Source organism: Silene latifolia, chromosome 2, assembly GCF_048544455.1.
Source record: "Silene latifolia isolate original U9 population chromosome 2, ASM4854445v1, whole genome shotgun sequence".
In the NCBI taxonomy this organism is placed as follows: Eukaryota; Viridiplantae; Streptophyta; class Magnoliopsida; order Caryophyllales; family Caryophyllaceae; genus Silene; species Silene latifolia.
Window position 1 is genome coordinate 94,453,342 of NC_133527.1, and position 22,731 is coordinate 94,476,072.

Sequence of the window (22,731 nt, forward strand, 5' to 3'; positions counted from 1 at the left end):
TGGAGTCCATCTCGGATTGCATGGCCTCAAGCCATAGCTTTGAGTCGGAACTAGTCATGGCACCTTTATAGGTTGCGGGTTCACTACTCCTTAAGAGCAGAATGTCATCTATGTCATGTTCCTCGACCATACCAATGTATCTGTCCGGAGGAATAGAGACTCTACCCGACCTCCTAGGTTCCTCGGAATACTAACACGGCGGGATTGAAGGAACTGGTTCCTCCAATGGTTGCTCGGCATTTGGTTCTGGAATCTCCGATAGTTCGAAGGTTCTATTACTCCTCGCGTTCTCGAGAAACTCCTTCTCTAAGAATGTCGCACTAGCCGCAACAAATACACGTTGTTCGGTTGGCGAATAGAAGTAATGACCAAATGTTCCTTTAGGATAACCTATAAAGTACGTCTTGACCGATCGTGGGCCGAGCTTATCCTCGTGTCTCCACTTGACATAAGCCTCGCAGCCCCAAACCCGTATAAAGGACAAGTTAGGGACCGTTCCTTCCATAGTTCATATGGAGTCTTGTCAACATGACTTTAGACGGACTTGATTAAGTATTAGAGCAATCGACGAAGAGCATAACCCCACAATGAATCATGCAATACGGTGTGACTCATCATGGATCGAACCATATCAAATAGTGTTCGATTTCTCCGTTCGGACACACCATTCAACTGAGGTGTTCCAGGTGGAGTTAACTGTAAGACAATCCCACAGTCCTTAAGGTGTTGATCAAACTCGTGTGAAAGATACTCGACACCACGGTCTGATCGTAGTGTTTTAATCTTTCTACCCAGTTGGTTCTGTACCCGATTCTGGTATTCTTTGAATTTCTCAAAGGACTCACTTTTATGCTTCATCAAGTAGACATAGCCATATCTACTTAAATCGTCCGTGAAAGTGATGAAATACCTATAGCCTTCTCTTGCGGATATTGACATAGGTCCACACACATCCGTATGTATGAGTCCTAATAGGTCAGCAGCGCGCATTCCAACACCTTTGAAGGAAATTCGAGTCATCTTACCAATGAGACATGATTCACACGTGCCAAATGATTCAAAATCAAAGGCCGAGATAGCTCCATTCTATATGAGCTGTTTAACGCGTTTCTCATTAATGTGTCCCATACGGCAGTGCCATAGATAAGTTTGATCTTTGTCACCAACCTTTAACTTTTTATTCATTACGTGCAATATTTCAGTGGTCTGATCTAAAACATAAATTCCATTCATGGAGACTGCCTTGCCATAAATCATATCGTGTAACGAGAAAATGCAGCTATTATTCTCTATTACAAATGAAAAACCAAGTTTGTCAAGTGCAAGAAACTGAAATAATGTTTTTAGATAGACTGGGTACATAATAGCAGTTATATAAAAATAACTCAAATCCGCTGGGAAGCTGAACCACATATGTTCCCCTCGAGACGGCAGCCACTCGTGCTCCATTCCCGACACGCAGGTCCACCTCACCCTTTACGAGGGGTTCGATGTTTCGGAGGCCCTGCACATGATTGCACAGATGAGAACCACAACCAGTATCTAGTACCCAAGTTTCGTAACTTGCGTGGTTAATCTCAATCATATGAATAAAATAAGAAGAAGTAGACATACCAACAGGAGTAACGCGACCTGCTTTTATGTCCTCACGGTATACAGGACATGTACGCCTCCAATGCCCAGTCTTGTGGCAATGATGGCATTCCATGTTACCGTCCTTGCTCTTTGTCGTGCCTAGTGAGGTGCTCGACTCACCAGGCCCACTCTTTCCTGATTCCGACTTCTTAAACTTTCGCTTACCTACTGCTAGGTCTGCCTGAGCTTTGCCCTTACCCTTGCCCTTGTTTGACACAACGAGAACATCATGTTTCAGGCTCCCACTAAACTTCATGTCCTTCTCGGTCTGTACGAGAAGGGAGTGTAGTGCATGAGGACTTTTCTTCAGATCATTCATATAGTAATTGGCTCTAAAGAGCGCAAAACCATCGTGGAGTGAATGAAGCATGCGGTCGATCACGATGTTCTCGCTGATCTTATAATCAAGTGCCTCCAGTTTCTCAACATTCTCAATCATGCTGAGAATGTGTGGGCTAACCGGTTGGCCCTTCTGGAGTTTCGCCTCAAAAAAGCGACAGGTATGCTCATAGGTCACGATTCTCGGTGCTTTCGAGAATTCCTTAGTGAGCGTGGTGAAAATCTTGTTTGCACCTTGGGCTATGAAGCGTTTCTGCAAATTAGATTCCATTGCAAAAATGAGTACGTTCTTTATCGCACCTGCTTCCATGACGAAATCGCTATACGTGGCGATCTCGTTAGCTCCAGCCGTGGGGCCTGGGTTTGGCGGGATGGGCTCTATCAGATATTTGAGCTTCCCGTCAGCAATGGCAGCATTCCGTAATGCCGCCTCCCAGTCCGCGAAGTTTGATCCATCATTCTTCAGTCGAGTAGACTGATTCATCTGATTCATGAAGATCCGAAGCCATGACTCATGGTCCAATGTGGCACTTGGCATTGGGTCATCCGTACGGCCAGCCATTTTGTTATTAGCAGTTTAAATGATCGTGATCTACACTGAAAAAGAAAGGAAAAACAAAACGAAATAAGCAACTCATCGAGGTGATTTAAGTCTATTTAAAATTCATTTTAACGTGTAGACTCATTTCACTTGTATAATCGATCTACCTCAAGAATTATACAAATGATTCCAAGACTCAATTTCCGTAAATTGATAAGCCAACTGTTTGGCTAGTTCTACCGTTAGAACTCTTGGTCGATAGATTTCCGTAAATCCTATCTTTAGTCCACCATAATCACAGGATCGTACGAGTGACCATAGTGTTGAGATAAAATAGGTCAATCAGTTCCAACTTACCCGACGTAGAAGGGGTCATATTATGCCTACCGACGAAGAAGGGATTCATTGGAGTTTGACCTATAAAGACTATTCTCAATTTTTGGTTATACGAGGAAGATCCCATCAACTTAGTTTTAATTCATTTTAAGTGAACGAAAATCTAGCATTACGTGAATGAATTAACTTAGGTGATGGCTTATTAAGACCGTGTGACATCTGTATGTCATAGAAAACTAACGCGCAACCTCTATATGAGTCAGTTTTCATGCAAATATTAGGTGGTTTGGTTTTAGGCGGAATATGATGCAAACTATCGTTACGTTGAAAAACATAAAAAAAACAAAACGTAAATAAAAGTCCTAGTGTGGCCTATCCTAGCAAGATAAACATAATACAACTTTGGAATCCACCGTTGGACCCGAGAAGCTTGTCTTGATGTTCCATCTTGATCCATGCAGTGGGAGTGAGCATCCGATCTCCATCTTTGGTCTTCTCAAAATTACAATTTAAAATTTACAAAATATAAACCTATTTACATTCTAAATTAAAACTGTAATTACAAGGAAAAATCCAAAACGGAGATGCGAGATCTCAAAATACAACCAAGACCGTGTTCCATCATTACGGTAACACGTTCTACTAAGGCCACACTAAGTTACAACCGTTTGTAAAATTAAATACGTAATAAAAACATTCATGGCATTCAAAATTAACGATAAATAAAAGTTGCATCAACTAAAACAAAATTTATTCGTGACATAATTCCGTAATTATGTTAAATTTATCCAAACCACCTTTTAACGATTAAAATTATGTGACAAAACCGCTTTTATCAACTTAATTTTAAACCATTACAATCCGTTACTTTAAACCGCTTTAAAATAACTAAATGGTACGTGTGTGAACCGTTTCACAATCAAGCGAGTGTACATAATCCGTATAATGTACATTTTATGGCCAAAAAGGAAAAATTAAAACTCGGAAAAATAATTTTTCAGCGCTCCCAAAACACTTTACCTCTCGATCGAAAAATAAAACCCTCGTGAAATCGATTTGACAAAACAAAACCAATTGCAATTTTGACCTAATTCGTATTAAATTAAATCTACAATTGACAAAACCTTAACATATTGCTATAAAGACCGTTTATAAAACAATATGCAAAAACAAATCGAAAACAAAACCAATCGATCGAGACACTACATCCTCGATCGACGATCGATTCGGCCGACTTTTTTACAACAAAGATGTAAGATCAGACCTCGATCGATCGATCGATTCGGCCGATCGTTTACAACAAAGACAAAAAAATCAGACGTGAACAACATATCACGGCTTTCAAGGCAAAATTATCGATTCAAATCGTTTTATGAAAATCATGATGAAAAATTTACGTGGCCTCGCTCTGATACCACTTTTAGGGTAATATCCGTATAAAACCCCTTAAAACTAAGGACTATAACGTAATTTATCATGTGATTAATGGTCATAAACGAAAAACAAGAGAAACGATAAAAGAATAAGAATCAACCTCGGGTCCTGTGTAAAATCGGCCTAAGAACAGAAATCAACGCAGATTTCCTCCTAATCGTTGCACCCAAGATCGTCTGAGACTATGCCCCTTGTGCTAGAAATTGCTCTCTGGTTGCCTTGCAATATTGAGAGAGCTTTTGTGAGTTTTTCTGATGTGAGATCTAGAATTTCAGAAAAAAAAGGCTCCAAAACCCTAATTTTTCTTCAAATGAGAATGATTAGGTCAAAAGGAGAGAGGGACTCTCCTTTTGTTCTATTCGATCGACCGAATGCTAGGGGGGGGAGTGGGCTTTCCACTTTCTCCTTATTTAACTCGTGGTCCGACTCGTTTTGCTAAATGTATATGACGGGTTTTAATCATAAATCGTTATCCGTTATCGGATATTAAAACATCGACTAATAACATGAATCAGTCGACATGTTAATACTTGTCCGACAATGACAATATTGTATAATTAATCAATTCAAAATACATTAATTAAATATAACCGTTTATATTCAATTTGCGAATTAACCGCTTAATTCACCTTAGCCAGTATTATTTAATCCGTATTAAATAAATATCTCAACATCGCGTTTGACTAATTATTAGTCAATAACTCCGACTAACCGCTTAGTCATATTAGGCATCAACATGACTGTATTTTCATACCGTCACATCTCTCAAACGTATCCTATAGGTGTGACTTTTAGGGACCAGTTGATCACCGCCATCTGTATGACAATAACGTCAAACTTATCTAGCAAGCCAACCGTTATTGATAAACGTGGACCAACTGATAATAATATAAAAGTATACCCTTTAATCCTTTTAGAGATTTAAATGTCATTGCACTAACTGTGGAGGACACCAGCCCCAACAGAGTCAACAGAATCGAGGAAAATCAGCTACTCCCCACTCTGGCGGAATACGGATTCACCACAGGAATTGGAGGAATCTTGAAGGCACTCAGGGAGATGGGAGATGGAGTCAGGTGGCCCAACCCACCAGTAGGAGAGCAAGCAGGGAGGAAGGACAGCAAGAAGAAGTGCGAATTCCACCGGGATATTGGGCACAACACTGAGGATTGCTATACATTACGAAGAGAGATCAAGCGCCTATACGAACAAGGAAAGCTAAGCCACCTATTACCACGTGGAGGCAAGCAGCAAGATAAAGTAGGCTCCGCCAAGCCGGCAGACCCACCCACATGCACCAAAATCATAAACGTGATAACAGGCGGTTCAGACTTAAGCGGGCTGACATATTCAACAACTAAGAGACGTGCTACAGAGACCAAAGGAGATAGGCCACCAATTCGTGCGAAATTTCTCACACAGAACACCAACAATCGGCTTTGATGAAGGCGATGCATACGATGAACGAGAACATCATGACGCACTTATTATCACCTTATCAATGGCCAATTGCACAGTTAGAAAGGTCTTGGTAGATACAGGAACCTCGGTCAACTTAATCATGCTGAAAACTATAGAAAACATGGGATTCAGCGAGAAGGATTTATAGAAGAAGACTATTCCGCTAGTAGGCTTCAGTGGAGAAACAGTCGGCTCGCTAGGGGAGATAATCATCCCAACCTATATGGGAGGAGTCAACAAGCAGGTCAGGTACCTGGTTATAGACGGCCCCTCTACTTACAATGTCATCTTGGGAAGACCATTGTTGCACCAAATGAAGGCAGTCCCCTCAACATACCACCAGTGCATAAAATTCCCCACACCATGGGGAGTAGAAATGATAAGAGGAGATCATGAGGAAGCTAGAGGTTGCTATAAGAAGGCACTCAAGTGCACTGCCCGCCCCACGCATAGCAATTACAAAAACAGCCTATCCAGGACGAATACATCGAACCTCCAGCAGAAGAGGTGGATCAAATCAACCTGGATAAGCTGCACCCAGAACGAACTGTGCGCATTGGAGCAGGATGCACAGGAAGCTTAAGACAGCAGCTAGTCAAGTTCTTACAGGATAACATGGATTATTTTGCATGGTCGCACGATGACATGATAGGAATAGATCCGTCCATCATAACACATAAGCTTAGTGTGGACCCAAAGTGCAAGCCCGTCCAGCAGAAGGAAGTTTGCAGCAGAGAGAAATAAGGTAATCAACCAGGAAGTAGATAGCCTGCTGACAGCGAAGAAAATAAGAGAAGTAAAATATCCAGAATGGCTGTCTAACGTAGTGGTGGTGCCTAAGAAGAATGGGAAGTGGAGAGTATGTGTGGACTTCACCGATTTCAACAAAGCATGCCCTAAAGATCCATTCCCGCTGCCTCATATTGATGCAATGGTGGACGCAACAGCTGGACACGAGATGTTAACATTCCTGGACGCATGGAGTGGATACAATCAGATCAAGATGGATCCTGCAGACCAAGAGAAGACGACATTCATGTCTGAAAGAGGAATATATTGCTACAACGTCATGCCATTCGGCCTAAAGAATGCTGGCTCCACATATCAAAGGTTGGTTAACAGAATGTTCAAAGAGAAAATAGGAAGAACAATGGAGGTGTATATCGATGACATGGTGGTGAAATCAGAGAAGGCCAAAGATCACATGCGGCATTTGGCAGAAACATTCAGCACCCTCAGGGAATACAAAATGAAGCTAAACCCATCTAAATGCACCTTCGGAGTATCTTCTGGCAAATTCTTGGGCAATATCGTAACTCAAAGAGGGATAGAGGCCAAAGATCGAGCGGTCAAAGCCATCTTACAGCTGGAGTCACCTGAGAAGCCTAAGGATGTTCAAAGACTAGCCGGGAAGGTAGCAGCCCTGAACAGGTTCATTTCAAGATCTTCAGATAAATGCAGGTTGTTTTACGACGTACTAAGGAAAAGCCAGAAGTTTGAATGGACCACTGAGCACGAACAAGCCTTTAGAGAGCTGAAGCATTACCTCGGCAGCCCACCGCTGCTGTCAAAGCCAAAGCCAGGAGAACCATTATTCCTATACCTAGCCGTTACAGAAGTGGCAGTGAGTGCTGTCCTGGTCAGAGAGCAAGAAAAGGAACAGAAGCCAGTATACTACGTGAGCAAGTCTCTGCCGCCGGCAGAGACCAGGTACACATCTCTTGAAAAGTTAGTACTAGCATTGGTAGTAGCATCTCGCAAACTGCGCCCCTATTTTGAGCCCCACATTATACATGTCGTGACCAATTACCCGCTAAAAGCTATCATGAGGAAGCCTGAACTGTCAGGCATAACGTCGAAATGGTCTGTACACCTCAGTGGGTACGACATTCAATATGACCCCAGAACAACAATCAAATCACAAGCAATGGCCGACTTCGTATCAGACTTCAGTCCTGCCATCCAGAATCTGGCAGATACAGAGATCCTCACCTTAGAAGGAAGCAAGCAGACAGAAGTCTGGCAGATGCATATTGACGGAGCCTCCAACCAAAGGGGAGCAGGCGTAGGACTAATCCTGCGGTCACCACAGGGAGACCTAATAGCACAAGCAGTAAGATGTGAATTCAAGGCAACCAACAATGAAATAGAGTATGAGACCTTGATATTAGGAATGAAGCTAGCCTTGGAGTTAGGGGTCAGGCACCTACTCATATCCAGTGACTCTCTATTAATAGTCAACCACGTGAATGATGAGTTTATAGCCAGAGATTAGAAGATGATTGCATACCTAAAAGTAGCAAAGGAACTAAAACAGAAATTCAAAACTTGCAAGCTTAAACAGATCCTCAGAGATCAGAACGTGGAGGCGGACGCCTTAGCAACTTTGGGGGCAACATTTAAACCAACAGAGCTATCCAGCATTTCAATAGCACACATGCTGGAACCGTCTATTCAGAAGGCGGACGAAATAGACAGAGGTGAACTGGAGGATCCACAGAGCGAGAAAGAAATCCAGGCAGTTACAGAGGAAGGTGAGAACTCCTAGCCAAACAGGCAGGCACCTGACCAAACAACCGATCAAGCAGATGACTGGCGCACACCTTACCTATACTGGTTGCGCCATAACAAGCTACTAGATGACAACAAGGAAGTGAGAGCTTTCAGAGTGAATGCCTCCAGATTCCTACTTATTGATGATAAATTGTTCAGAAAATCGCTAGCAGGCCCCTACCTACGGTGCCTGGACAAGGAAGAAGCACAGATCGTGTTGCATGCTCTCCACAAAGGGCGAATGTGGAAACCATGCGGGGGCGAGAGTCCGCAAATAAAGCCCTCGACAAGGATACTATTGGCTTACAATGAAGGCGGATGCGAGCAGAATACGCACGAAAATGTGACGCTTTGCCCGGTACGCAAAGACCAATGATCCATCAGCCAGCAGAGCCCCTGCACCCTATTATTTCCCCCTGGCTATTCATGGCATGGGGCATGGATATAGTAGGCCCTCTACCACGGGCCACAGGAAATAGAACCTAGATGCTAGCAATGACAGATTACTTCTCTAAGTGGATAGAGGCAGAAGCTTTCACGGAGGTAAAAGACAAACAGGCCATTTCATTCATAAAACGAAACATCATTTGCAGATTTGGTATCCCATCAGAAATCATATGTGACAATGGCTCACAATTCATCTCAAACGATACCGAGGGATACTGTGCCAGGTGGAACATCACCTTAAAAAGTCGCACCTAGGACTCCAAAGTCCAACGAGCAAGTCAATCCAAAGAACAAAATCATCATGGACAATCTAAGAAAGAGGTTACAGGAGTTAGGAGGAAAGTGGGCAAATGAATTGCCACTAGTGTTATGGTCAGACAGAACGACACCAAAGATAGCAACAGGCCAAACACCCTTCAACTTGGTGTTTGGCGCAGAAGCAGTCATTCCGTCAGAAGTTCTAGTTCCCACTCACAGGTATGAAAATATGACAGGGGAACTAAACAATGCAGAGATGACCAGAAGCCTGGACACAATTGACGAGCTGCGAGCAAGCGCAAAAATCCGTCTAGCTGCCTACAAACAGTCTGTGGCCAGGAGTTATAATAAGAATGTGAAAGTCAGGCTCTTGGAGGTAGGAGACCTGGTTCTCCGAGAGGTGTTTCAAAACACCAAGAATCGTAAGCCAGGCAAATTCGCCTACAAATGGGAAGGACCATACCAGGTAGAAGGAGTTGTTGGCCATGGCGCATACACACTGATGACTATGGACGGTCAAATCATACAACGCCCATGGAACATACTTCACCTGAAGAGATATTACTTTTAATAATAAGTAGACTCTGGCTTTCAGAATGATGTACTATGAAAAGCCAAACCGTCTTTTAAAAATAAAAATAAAAATCCGGTAGTAGGCATACTGCCAATTTCACTTTTATTTCTGGTGTCTCTAGTTATTTTAAGATTTTAAACTACTATTAGATGGTGTGGTCTGGCAGCATCCTGGGACCACAATTGCTCTGGTACCCCATGAGATGGCGACAGGTACTTCACATCATTTTAATAGATTCTCTTATTTTCAGGGTTCTCTAAGTACACCACTTTGAATTCTGGTATCTATGGTACTTTGAAAGGATGTCTAGCAGGACTGTCAACTGCCAACGCGGGGTGACAAGGCTAATGTCACTCCAACATGCCTAACCTACTTTCTCCACAAGGAGCACCCTCACCAGGCAGATTGTGGAACATACGAAAGGGAGCCTGGTTGACAGCTGAGTACGCTTTCCCAGCTACCCCTGATACCACCCCCTGGACGTAGCTCGCACTAATCGCATTTAATCAGGGCCCCAGCATGCATGCACACGAACATGGAACGTAGGGATATCTGCGCTACCAGAATCCTGCAGCGTCTCCATCGGTCCTAGAATGACGATAAACTTGCCTCAATGACGCCCCTGTCGACTTTAAACGAGATGAACACACCTTGCGTCATGAACAAGGTTAAGTAGTCCAAAACTGCGGCATACGCCTAAATCACCATCGGTGACACGGCAGCCTAGCTTAGTCGGATCGGCCTTTTCGGTGACCAGTGGTCTAAATCGACCTCCTAGGTTGACACGGCCACTCCTCCTTACATTGCGGATACGCCAAATCGCCACCAGTGACACGGCACTAGGCGAGTCATAACGTCGGCCTTCTCAGGATGACAGACTCTTCTAAATCGATCAAACAGTCGACACGGCAAATTTCCTAAAAATAGGGAAAATAAACAACAAGCACACAATATGTAAGCTAAAGCCTTGCCAAACTAGGACAAGGGGCATTCCAAATATGGGCAAAGTACGACCCAAAGTTTAACCGCCACCTTGGCGGAGCAACCATAGAAAGAGTTTTAAAAATTACAAAGTCTGCCACCTCTGGGCCAGACCACCAAAAAGTTCATCGAAACATAAAAATATTTAATTATCGGTCACATTAATGACCTCCACCTGCATCTCCTCTCGCCCGCGACCTCCCGTTTCGTGTACCGCACCACCAGTGCATCCTCGGCCGCCATAGCTCCCCGAGCTCCGTCGAAAGATCATCCGGGACATCCCGGCTCCATCCCAAAGCTTGCTCGGCCGGTGCGGAGAATTCACCTCCCCAACTTCAGGCATCAGCACACTCAAATCAGGTTGGGTGGGGTAGAGCATCTCCAGCTGCTTCTCCTCTTCCTCTATAGCCTGCTGGGTAGGAGCCTCCTCGAGGGAAGCACGCATCCCGCTGATCTTTCCCCGCCAGGTAGCATAGGAAACAACGTTGGTGGCCAGGGAGATCAGCTCACTGATCTTATCATCAGAGCGCTTGAGGGAGTCAGAGAAAGTATTGCATACCGCCTGAGTACACGCCAGCTGATCAGCCCCCTCTTTCAGCTTCTTCTTGGTGACAGCGAGCTCAGTCTTCAACTCCACCACACGCTCCTTCAAATCGATCCGCTGTTGTGCCAGATCAGCAACAGTCTCCTTCAGCTCCTGGTTCTTGGTGCTGGTAGCACGGCTGGTCGTCTGCACTATGTTGATCATCTCCCTGTTGTAGAGTGCAGACTGGAGGGTCTGGGGCAGGAAAAATTAAGATTCAGCAAGGAAGTCAGGAGGCAGAATCTAAGTAAAGCAGACAGACAGGTAAAAACGAAGAATATTTACCATGAAGGCGTTGTGCACGTCATTTTCAGCCATCTCCTCTGGGGAGAACTCCGAAAACGTTTCCTCAACAAGAGGAAAGAGCAAAATGGTCAATCTCCCACCAAGAGGGCACCTTGTCCACATTCCCAAAGCCCTCTGGGAAATGAGCAATAATGCCTCCGCTAGATGAAGCCCGAGGACTGGCATGAAGAGCAGGCGGATGGCGAGATAACGGGTTGACCTCTAAGGGCTCACGTGCAGCAGAACTGGAAATTGTGGGACGAGTCTGGAAGGAGGCAGCAGGAGCACTCCTCTTGGAGGCAGAGGCTACGTCAGGGCTAGCAGAAGGTCTCTTTCTTTTGGCACTTTGGAGGATGATTTCCAACTGATCAACTTTTGAACCTGCAAGCACATATATCCTTAGACGACAGAATGCTTAAAACGTCAGCAGAAACAGCATGCAAATGAAAAGTGGTTGTGGAAGTCTTACCAGAAGACATACTGTGAGCTGACTGAGGAGGATTAGAGGAGGAAGCAGGTGAAAAACCAGGAAGCAGATCTGGAAACTTTCTCTCGATTCGGAGATGCTTTGAACAGTTTCTTTGCGACGGGGATCTTGGCGCCAATACGGGTAATGTCACAGGGGCCTGCACGAAGACGATGAAGTAAGCTAGTAAGCAGCGAGATAAAACAAATTAGGTGACAGGGAGACTACTTACTCGAAGTTAGAACCCATTTCTCGAAAATGTAATCAGCAGGAGGCTGGATGGAGTCCTTCCTCACGTAGAAGAAGTCCTCAAACCATTTCTCATCACGGGATTTTGACACGTGTCCAAGGGAGCCTCTCCACGGCCCGGAATGAGAATTGACCCCGCCCGGGGATCGATGTTGTACATATGGGCTAGGTCGCCCGAGTGACAGATTTACCAGTATTCTGACCGGCGGCAAGAGAATAGAGAAGAACTCTCCAAATGGCAGCAGAAATTTGTGCCATGGCAAAATTATTGGTGAAGATGAAGTCTTGAATGAGTTTAGGGAAAGGAAAACGGAGGCCATATCTAAATGGGTACAGATAAAAACTAACCCACCCTGGATGGAGGGCGTCGACTTTTGCCCCGATTCGGGGATGGCGATATCCACCCCATCACCAAGACCAAGCGATTCTTGATCGTGGGAATGTCGGCGGAGTTAAAGCGAAATCACGATCGTGGGGGTGCTTAAAAAGTCCCCGAGAAGGAAAAGTGGGGTCGAGATTACGATCAGAAGGTGTGGAGGATTGACGAGTTTTGCCCATGGTGGAGGGAGAAAGCGAAAATTAAAAAAGAAAAGAGGGTGGATTACCTGATGAAGAAGACGGGGAAGATGAACAGTGAAGCCAGCAAAGGATGAAAAGAAGGAAGGTTGAGGGTTTAAGAACGAAGAAGTATTTTTGAAATGATTAATGAAAAGTGGAAGGTGGAGGTTGGAGTTATAAAGAGGAGAGAGGGAGTCGGGTGCGAGAAAAGAGGAGTAGGGCGGCTGACATGATGGATTGCATGGGAAGGAGTGTAAAAGACGGCTTAGGGTTTTTTTAGCATTCGATTACGTAAATTCCTTGCTCAATATCTAGAAGCGTACTTCACAAGAAATTTGGGGCAAACTGTTTGGGCTAAAATTAGCACAACAAAGGAGGCCCACTTAATAAAATGAAAGCTATGGAAGGAGTGATAAGGAGGAAGGAAGCCCGCGGATGGAGAAAGGGAAAACGGGCTCAAGGAAGATTAGAAGCCCATCGTGGAAGGCGTCCAGATTAAGAAAAGAAGTGTCAGGGAGAAGATAGGGAGAAGTTAGGGAGATCAGGGAGAATTGGCAAGGGAGTCCGGGTTTGGAAAGAGTCCTTATGGAAATTATATTCCCTTTCCATATTCAAGGTAGGACATATCTAGGGTTCTTACCCTATAAATAGCCAAGGAAGCGAATCAAGAAGGCATTCATGGGACACGCCACATTCACATCCACATTCAAGATCACACCTCGACATATCATACTCAAATATACGTTCGTCTTGGATCTTGCAGGCCTGACGCCTAGGGCCAGCAGGATTAGCCTTGTGCCACGATTGTAATCATCCTCCTATTCATATAGTGCAATACTTGGCAAGGTACCGTCCCTCCCGCGGTTGTTCCCACGTTGGGTTTTCCGCGTCACCAAATCTTACGTGTCAATTTACATTACGCACTTTATTTTTCTATTTATTTGTTGACATACGAACGAACATACACATAACCAACGAGTAAGACTACATTGACCCTAATTAATCGACTTGGGTAAAAATACCTAAACAAATATCAATTTAAAATGTTTAATTACTGTATGTAATCAATTTATACCTTTTTTGTTGGAATCTTTAAAACTCACCTCCATGCATGAATCTCAATCGTTTGATGAGAGACTGTTAATAATCAAAAGAACAAGTCTCATAAGAAGGATGAGAGATAAAAATGTGAGATTGAGATTACCTAAATTTAGGATTGTATTTATATAGTGTGAGATTTATATGGCGAGAAATGAAAAATGAGTCAAAGTTTTCATTTTAAATATACACGGATCAAAATTTCATTTTAAACTTGCACAACTTTTACAAATGTGAACGAGTTTGACTAAATGAAAACTGAGCTTAATAATTTGCACGGGTCTGTAACTATAGAGATAGGTTCACTTTTACTAATTTTGTTTTATTTTCATCCGAATAATTTGTTTGAAGTCGCCCTGAATAACATGACAAAGTAGTAACTAAAATTAATTACCAAAGAGGATATATCATACTAAAATAATTATCTGACCAATTGACCCAGGTGCATTATATACCTTAATTACAAGAGAATTTTATAATCCAAATCTAAAAACTTAAATATGACTTTATAACTCTAACTATTAGATTTTTTATTTCACTTTATTTAACAAAGAATAGAGAGATTTTATTGCTTTATTTTAAAACTTTGTTTTTAAAGATAATTTTTACTTTAGCTCTATAAGTTTTTAATATTCTAAAAATAACAAGAGACAAAACCTAAGATGTAATCAACTATCACTAAATAACAAAATATTTAGAGAGCAACTCGTGCAAAGTTGCACGGGTTTAAGACTAGTTCACTCTAATGCTAACTCCGAATCCTCACAAGATAAACAAAATTCTTCAATTACACATGAATAATTTGAATCAAACTATGTATTTAAATCAAATTGCATTACTATTAATCAAATTATTGATTTTCATTCAATCTCTATAGTTTTCTTAATGAAAAATGATTGTGCTACATCAAATAAAATAACAAAACAGAAGAAACAACTAAACTAAATAGTACAACCACCCCCATCCCCTCACGCTTCTCCCTCCCCCTACCCCCATCGGCCACCCCCTGCCCACCGGTCACATGAGCAGCAGACAGTGGCCGCCTTCACCACGTTATCTAATCAAACTATGACCCACTTACCACCGCTATGACCCACAAACTCCGACCACTTACTCCTTGTAAATGTCGACGAAAAACCCTATCTGATCCATTCAACTCCGACGAACAACGGCCCACGAAAGGCAAAAATCTATTTCAAAAGGTGAGAATAAAGTACTCTAACTCTATGTACGTATGCCTTTAATCACTACTCTAATTTTTGGCTGATTATTAATACTACACCTTACTATTCACTAATGATGAATAGTAACTCCAACAATGAACAGTAAAACTCTCTTGTCGGGCTGTTTCTTAGTGGGCATGCTTCCTCGGTGGATTTGGGCTTGTTACTCTTAGCATTTGGTCGGCCTTGCTTGCTGAAGGGCCCAAGGATCATAACACACCACACAATTCATCTGTTATGCATAACTCCAATCCCCTCTGTCACTTGGCTCCTAAACGTCCATGTTGCACATGTCTGCTCTCCTCCACTCACTTTCTTCTTTCCCCTATTTCTGATGTCCTTTATTTCCAACTTCATCATCCTTTCCTTAATTTTCTCTTTCCTTCTACTCATTTCCCCATTCTGCATCGTTAATTGTAATTTACTCCAATATTTGGGTTTTTGGGGACTTCAGGTTAGCACTGACGACCTCCACCTTTTATTTTGATTTGAAGAATGAAGGGTTACCGATTGAGAGCTTCTAAACTTCAGGTTTGCAGTGACGAGATGAAGATTTGTTTAGATCTTTACTTATTTTTCTTTACTTTTTGTTTGCATTAATGGCATCTTTCCATATATGATTTGATCATTGATCAATACATTTTCGGGTGATTAATGTCGTAATTGTGTGGTGGTTTATGGGTTAAATGTTCTGGGTAGCTTTTGTTTGAATACCCAGGCCATTTTGATCAAAGTCGTTGTATATTTATGTTATCCATTTTATTCGTTGGTATGGAGTAGCATCTCACTTTGGGCCTTCGTTGATCTTTTATATCTTCTTTCTCCCTTTCTTTCATCACTACCACCCTAATACAACCATTTCCTACTCACACCTCTCCTTTTTCACCCCATCTGAATCCCTATACTTGTTTTAATCACTCTAATTTGCAAAAAAAAAAAAAAAATGTGTTCTTTTCATTGAAACCGAAACCAGCTTCCTTTGTAGAGTTAATATTGTCCAGTGATTGGTCGGAAGAAACAGAGATTGAACTTGAAAAATTGATTCCAAAATGGACCCATGAATTTGTTGTTTATGCGTTGATCAAATTGAATGGAAAAACTCGAAAAAGTTCGGATTTTTGGAAATGAGTTTGTCTTAGCAAAAGGGTTTGATCCAAGTTATGTGCCATATGGGTCAATGCTTAAGTGTCTAGCGTGTAAATATTTTATGGAGGAATTTTCGGTTGCTGCTTTAGAAATGCAGGGGAAATGGTTTGTTTTCAATAATCGACTTTATTTTAATGTTTTGAGTAAGCTAAGACAGCATAATTAGGCTAAGGCGTCAGTGATTGGATTAAATTTTATAAAACTATGTGTGGTGTTGCTGATGGAAATGAGGAGGTGAAGTATGTGTTGGAGTTGATTTTGGGTTCGGATTGGAGTGAGGAGGTGGAGAGTAAGTTAGAGAAGAAGCTTGAGTTTCCTTTGTCAGAGTATTTTGTGTTTAGGGTGTTGGGAGAATTATGGATGATGCCGTTGAAACTTGAAAGCATTGAAGTTTTTCGAATGGGTTGGTAGTTGTGGAGAGTATGAACATAATAGTGTGACGTATAATGCAATGCTCAGGGTTTTGGGGAGGGAGAAGATGATGAAGTACTAAGAGCTACGGTTATAAAAGAACTGACGGGGTAATTCGATGGTGACGCCGGCATGAGAATCAATCCAGTAAATTCAAGCAAGCACTCCCCACATCTTTCCTTTTCATAATCATACCTCCACATTATTTATTTACGGTTCTACGCTCCTTTCACTCTTGACTTTGAACTTCAGTAAATCTCATGTAAGGGTAGAGAAAATATAGGATTATTATGAGACATAAGATCAAGAGGAAGTTTGTACAAAAAGAAATAGATAATCAATCAGATTCGCATAGTTTTTATGTCAGATATTAAAAGTTAGGGTTAGTAAATTTAAATACCTGAGAAAACGAGCGGCAGTGAGCTTGATATACAGCCATGCCAATTTAGCAATGAACAAGGCTAATTTGGTGCTTCTAAGAGGCCCTGGACCTAATGCGTGTTTCTTTAGAGGGGAGACAGGAAGGACCCTTGCTGAATCCGAGGGACAGGCAGCTGAACAAGCTGTGGATTTCCTTGTTCAGAAAAAACAAGTGATCATAGAAGATATCAATTTAGAAAGGAGGAACAAGTATAAGGGTTGCTGTCAATAATCATTGTGGTTAATGTGTGATTTAGGGTTCCATTATTCTGCTTTGATCTGGGTTTATATGGTATCTTAATTGTTTATGTTGTGGGCTCAATCGTTTGGGTTGGAGTTGCAGGTTTACATTGAAGGTGTTCACCCCCGATGCTAGCGCACTTGAGCAGGTATCTCTTAACTCCTTTATTGTATCTTTCGTTTAAAAGTCACAACTTAGAGCTATCCAAATTTGGCATCGACTATCCATACTAAATCTCCTATTATACTGATTGAGCTATTGTTGTAGTGCTAGGATTAGGAAATTCGTTTTGTTATAGTGCTAGGACATGAGGTCAAAGGATTGGTTGTAGTTTTAACGAGTTCATCAAACTTTGATGAAGAGCACTGTCCTAGGTGATGAACTGTTAAGTTGTTTTCAAAAAAAAATTATGAAGAGTTCTCAGCTTAGTTGTCACTATCTAAAACATCAATCTGTGAGTATTTTTGTCTTAAGGTTTGTTTTTCTCTACCTACTTTTCCTAGATTCTGATCTGGTTGACTTGTGCTATTTGAGGTGCTACAAGAAGAATTCATAAAAGTTGAAGTAGTGATTGGGAAAGAAGCACACAATGTAAGGTTGTACAAACTATCTTCATCTAAGTTGTATTGTCCATTTAGAGCTGTATTCGATTGATTGATTGCTTTGAGTCTCATCAGCAGATTTGTTAGAGATCAACTCTTTCCATCTAATAGTAATATCATCATTGAAGCACTCCAAAGAAACCAGTTTGGTGTTGAATATAATGTAAGGTATTTTTCCCTCTGCTGTAGTTATGCTTTTCTGTAGACTGGTTTGGCTGTGCACGGGATAACTGAAAGATTTCTATTAACTGTGGGCCTGCCTCTCCTGGTTTTCCCATTTTCAGATAAGCTAATCTTAACTACGCTTGGAGTAAAGGAGTGGTTAATTCTGCACAAGAGAAAGAAATCTCTTCAAGCGGACGCTTGTAAGTCTCAAGTCGCGTCATTGTTGCCAATATATTTAATACATAGTTACATGGCTATCTGTAGGCCATTTTATTCGTCTTTTTGTTGGGCTTTACAGCATTTGTAGGCTCAATGAAGTGAGTTTATCATCATCAGTAATGTACTCATATGAGAAAGTTGTTTGCAGTTTTAATTTTTTTAATTATGATTTTCAATGTACTTATTATGTGTGTCAGGTCAAAATCCATTGCTTTTGTAATATTTGGTTTAATGCTTTGTGACAAAAAAATAATTTAGACGATGGTTGTATGCCTTAGTTACTCTCCAATTAGATGGAGTTAATTTGACTTCGGTATTTTTCAATTCGATACAAGTCTAACCCGATTTCAAGATTAGAGGGGAAAAGTGGGATATGATTAACTAATTTTCAAGTTATTTTTTAAGAAATCAGTGATTATTTAGGGGTGACATGGGGGAGTATATGGAAGAATTTAGAAAACGGTTGGAGGCGAGCGAAGAGAGAAGGGAAAGAGTTTGCATTGTTTGTTACAGGATTAATATTGCTCATTGTTAATCTTTGTTTTGGGGGCAGAATTTGGAGTGAAAGGGAAGTTTGAATTTTGTTTATTTGATTGGCAAACTTGATTTTAAAGCGTGAAATTAAAATATTTATCTCCATGTTACATCATTAGTTTCTAATGCAAATTTGGAGTGAAAGGGAGAGAAATTGATCCATTCATTTCCTAATGCAAATTAAAAAAATTTCAAAAGACAATATTCACTAAGGTTATATGGAAATGATATTGATTAGTTTCCCCGTTCCTCCCCTCCCCACTTCTTTCCCTTATCTTTTTGTTTCCAAACAAAGGATTTTTGTCTCCATGTTACATCATTAGTTTCTTGACTAACCTCATAAATCAATATTCACTGCGGTTATATTGAACTGGAGACATAATAGTCTGCATAGGACTCCTGAGCTGGAGTTGATACTCAGACTCGGGTATGAGATTAAGACACAAGTATTTTTAATCCTAACTTGGGATTAGAATGGTTCTTCACATGGTTCCTAGGATCGTCACTTAATATTGCTTATATGCGTCAAACTAAAATGCTCTGTAGGCTATCTATTTTACCTATGCAGCAATGCTATTGGTAGATATTGATCATGTTTTTTTGCTGCAGTAATTTGATGCAATGGCTGGGAATAAAGCGTTGGCCAGCCGAGTTAAATCTTCAGGCAAAAGGTCCTTTCCTTCACATACATCTGGGAACATGAAGCAATCTAGCATATTGGACCTTTTTCAACCAATAGGAAAATCAAAGAAGAGTCGTGCCAGTAATGACGCTGAACCTGAAATGACAATGGCTAGAACAGAGCCGATAGTACATATAGAAGAACAGACAGAAGAGGGAACATTTTGTTGATGAGACTTTTGAACCAGGGTCTGCGCTAGAGACATCCGAGGTATTCAAGAGCTTGCATTCGCTTCAAAGAGTAGATTATATTAAATTAGAATCATATTGGGACTGTGATACTCCGACACGGCAGCTCACCGGCGTGTCGTGTGTGGATACGACACGATACGTAATACGACACGTGGTACGTACCGGATACACCGGAAAAGGACACGACACTGGTACGGTGTTGGAGAAGACGTGAGACTGGCCTGTGTTGTTGCTTTTTCGAAAAACTATCATCGAAAACCGGTAATGCGTCGCTGGATTTCGCTGGAGATTGAAGACGAGAAAGGGTAGAGGCGTACATAGGGAGAGAAGATTGTACGAGGGAAAAAGTAGGGCTCTTTTGGTCTTTCCACACTGCTATTTAATTATATTTACACTTTCTCTTTCTTTGACAGCTGTTTCACTTTCACGAGGGTGGTGCCTTGTTGTATACACTCTATTGAGATGCTCAAAAGTAAAAAACTTTTATTTTCCCACAATTAATTAATTATAAACATAAGTAATATTTTATAAGTCCCACCTCAAAGAACCCAAACTCCATACAATTACTTCACTTCTCCCTCGAAATTTAGCAATGCGGTGTCGTATCAGTATCTACAAAATTAGTCAAGACACTCCTTTGACCGTGTCGCCGTATCATTGATTTTTCATAATCGCGTGACCGATACGCCAATATGTATCGGATACGACACTCCTCTCACGTGTCTGGGTAACATAGTATTGGGATAAGAAAGCCGATAGGTTGTTGCAAAAACATTTTGGGTATTCAGGATTGAAAGAGTTTTCAGAAGGAAGTTCTTAGTACTTGGCTAGCCCGTCAAGACTGCCTTGTTCTTGCTGCAACAGGATCTGGTAATTACTACCTTCATCTCTAATTTTTTGTCAGCATTTAAATTTGGGGGTCAAAGAAGGTCCACTTTGACTATTATTTTCTCCAAATATATGTGGAGATAATGTAAAATGTACCCATGTTGGATTTTTCAGTTAGTCATTTCGAAATGTTGTAACTATTGTATATTGTGTGATAACATTGTTCAAAGTTGAGATCGTTTGCCACCAAAGTCAAATGGGAATGGTACAAATGGAATCAAGGGAATTTTAGTTTCGATGTATACTCCATGTGAATATATTGCTGGTTGTCTCTGAGTCTTGTTTGCCTTGTTTGTAGGAAAATCTGTGTGTTTTCAAGTGTCTGCCGTTCTGACAGGGAAGGTGGTGGTTATGATATCTCACGTAGTAGCTGACGACCTTAGCAAGTGGGAAATGAGTGTGATTGGAGTGCTGACCCAATTATCGTTAATAGCCAGTGCAGCCGTGATATTGTTTTAGAGAACCTCAGTCCAAAGAAGTGAGTACTCATCGAACATTTTACTTGCACTTCTTACGCTGCATGGACCTTAGTTTGACCTTCATTAGTTAGAAGAGCATATTAAAACTCTTCTCTCATGATAATTTTCTCCAAGCACGGAACTTTTAAGTATTTTTTGGCCTTTTGTACTGGTTGTTGGCCAACCACTCAAGTTTATTTTATCTATGTTTTGAAGTCATCTATACTGACATAAATAAATAGGCTGTTTGGGCATGTTGTTTAAGTGATGTGCATGGTAATTCAGTCATTCAGATACGAGATTTTGTTGTGTTTCTCAATCTTCTGTTTGACTTCATTTTGAAGCATCTTTCGTGATGAAGTTGATGAAGAGCCTAATAAAATCCTAATAAGTGGTTAATTCTATTCCCCTTTAGTTCATCAACCTCTGATTTCTGTGAGAGGACCAAATGAAGTAAATCCTAATAAAATCTACGGAAGGCTTAACTTCATCATGAAACTTCTCTCTTGATTGTCTACTCATCTGAAAAGAGCCTTCCGTAGATTTTATTAGGATTTACATATTATTAGGATTTTATTAGGCCAGCAATTTTGAAACTAAGCCCTTTAATGTCGGAACCAGCCATAAACAAATATGCTTTAGGTTAACCGTCACGTGGGTATTTCCCTTTTCAGTTTTTCTCTTAATACAGTGTTGACATATTAGTCTATTTATTTTCCACTTTTTGTTGTGATTCTTCATTTGGTCCTCTCACAGAAATCAGAAGTCGTGTCTTATAACTGCAGACTAACTTCTTTTATACCTTTGTATAGTCTTATCAGGCCATATAATATAATTACCATATCTAGTCTATATCAGACTAATTTTAGCATATCATAGTCTAATATCAGACTGGTTTTACCATATGCTAGTCTATATCAGATTGGTTTTATATCATAGTCTAATATCAGTCTGGTTCGTGCAAATTTTATCACATTGATTTTACATTGGTTTTATTATGGATCATCCAAGATAGTTTCTTTACATTTTCAACCCAGTAATAAGCCATACATCCGACTCCTTTACCTCGTCATAGGGTACATCTGATTTCTTTACCTCGTTCGCGCGTTTGATCTAATGTGGAAACGTTGTTGTTGGGATTTAAATAGCTAATCTGAACAGGCTTACAACTTTCTACTGCCTCATGATTCGAGCATGAGTGGGTTGGAGTAAGGCATGGGCGGAAACTTATGGTCTCAAGTACAAGCGAAAGAGGAAAGATGCAAACAAGTGTAAGGGTTCTTGCAAGTGGAGGATGGTGAATGCTATTCAGAAGTCATTGCCTTGTAATGTCAGATATGTGACATATTAAGTTATTAAAATAGTATTTTTTTTTATCATCTTTTGTTGGTGTAGTTGGGGATATAATTTTGGATTAAGGCTATTGTATTGTTGTTTAACTGATAAAAATCTCAATTGAAAAGGATAGGGTTATTAATCCTCGTTTATGAATAGCCATTTCCAATGCAATCTAGTGTAAATGATTTACTTTTTATTCTCCTCGTCAAACTTTAGCTAGGATTTGAGCTTCTTGAATTGACAACTTCTAAACCACTTAACATAAATGGAGCGGCCAAAGATGTGAGCCAAGATCGAGTCCGTTTTTGAAATAATGCTCAAAAATAAAATAATTATCATTTTGGGTCGGTTTTAAAAATAATTATTGAAATGGTGTCCACGTAGGCTCGGTTTTCACGAGCCTGTGTGGGGTTTA

The 22,731-nt window shown here is 41.1% G+C and overlaps 1 long non-coding RNA gene across 5 annotated transcripts; it reads left to right on the forward strand.

The window, feature by feature from the left end:
- Positions 1–15,280: 15,280 nt before the first annotated feature.
- LOC141642856 (uncharacterized) lies at positions 15,281–22,487 on the forward strand. 5 transcript variants are annotated; one of them, XR_012543479.1, is made up of 8 exons: positions 15,281–15,552; positions 17,342–17,387; positions 17,774–17,835; positions 17,920–18,004; positions 18,126–18,206; positions 19,369–20,502; positions 20,819–20,998; positions 22,140–22,487. It is a non-coding gene; the product is annotated as an uncharacterized LOC141642856 (long non-coding RNA). The 5 variants fall into 5 exon arrangements; XR_012543478.1 differs by having other exon boundaries at positions 15,288–15,552; positions 17,920–18,009; XR_012543481.1 differs by having other exon boundaries at positions 15,295–15,552; positions 17,774–17,830; positions 17,920–18,009.
- The last annotated feature ends 244 nt before the right edge of the window (positions 22,488–22,731 follow it).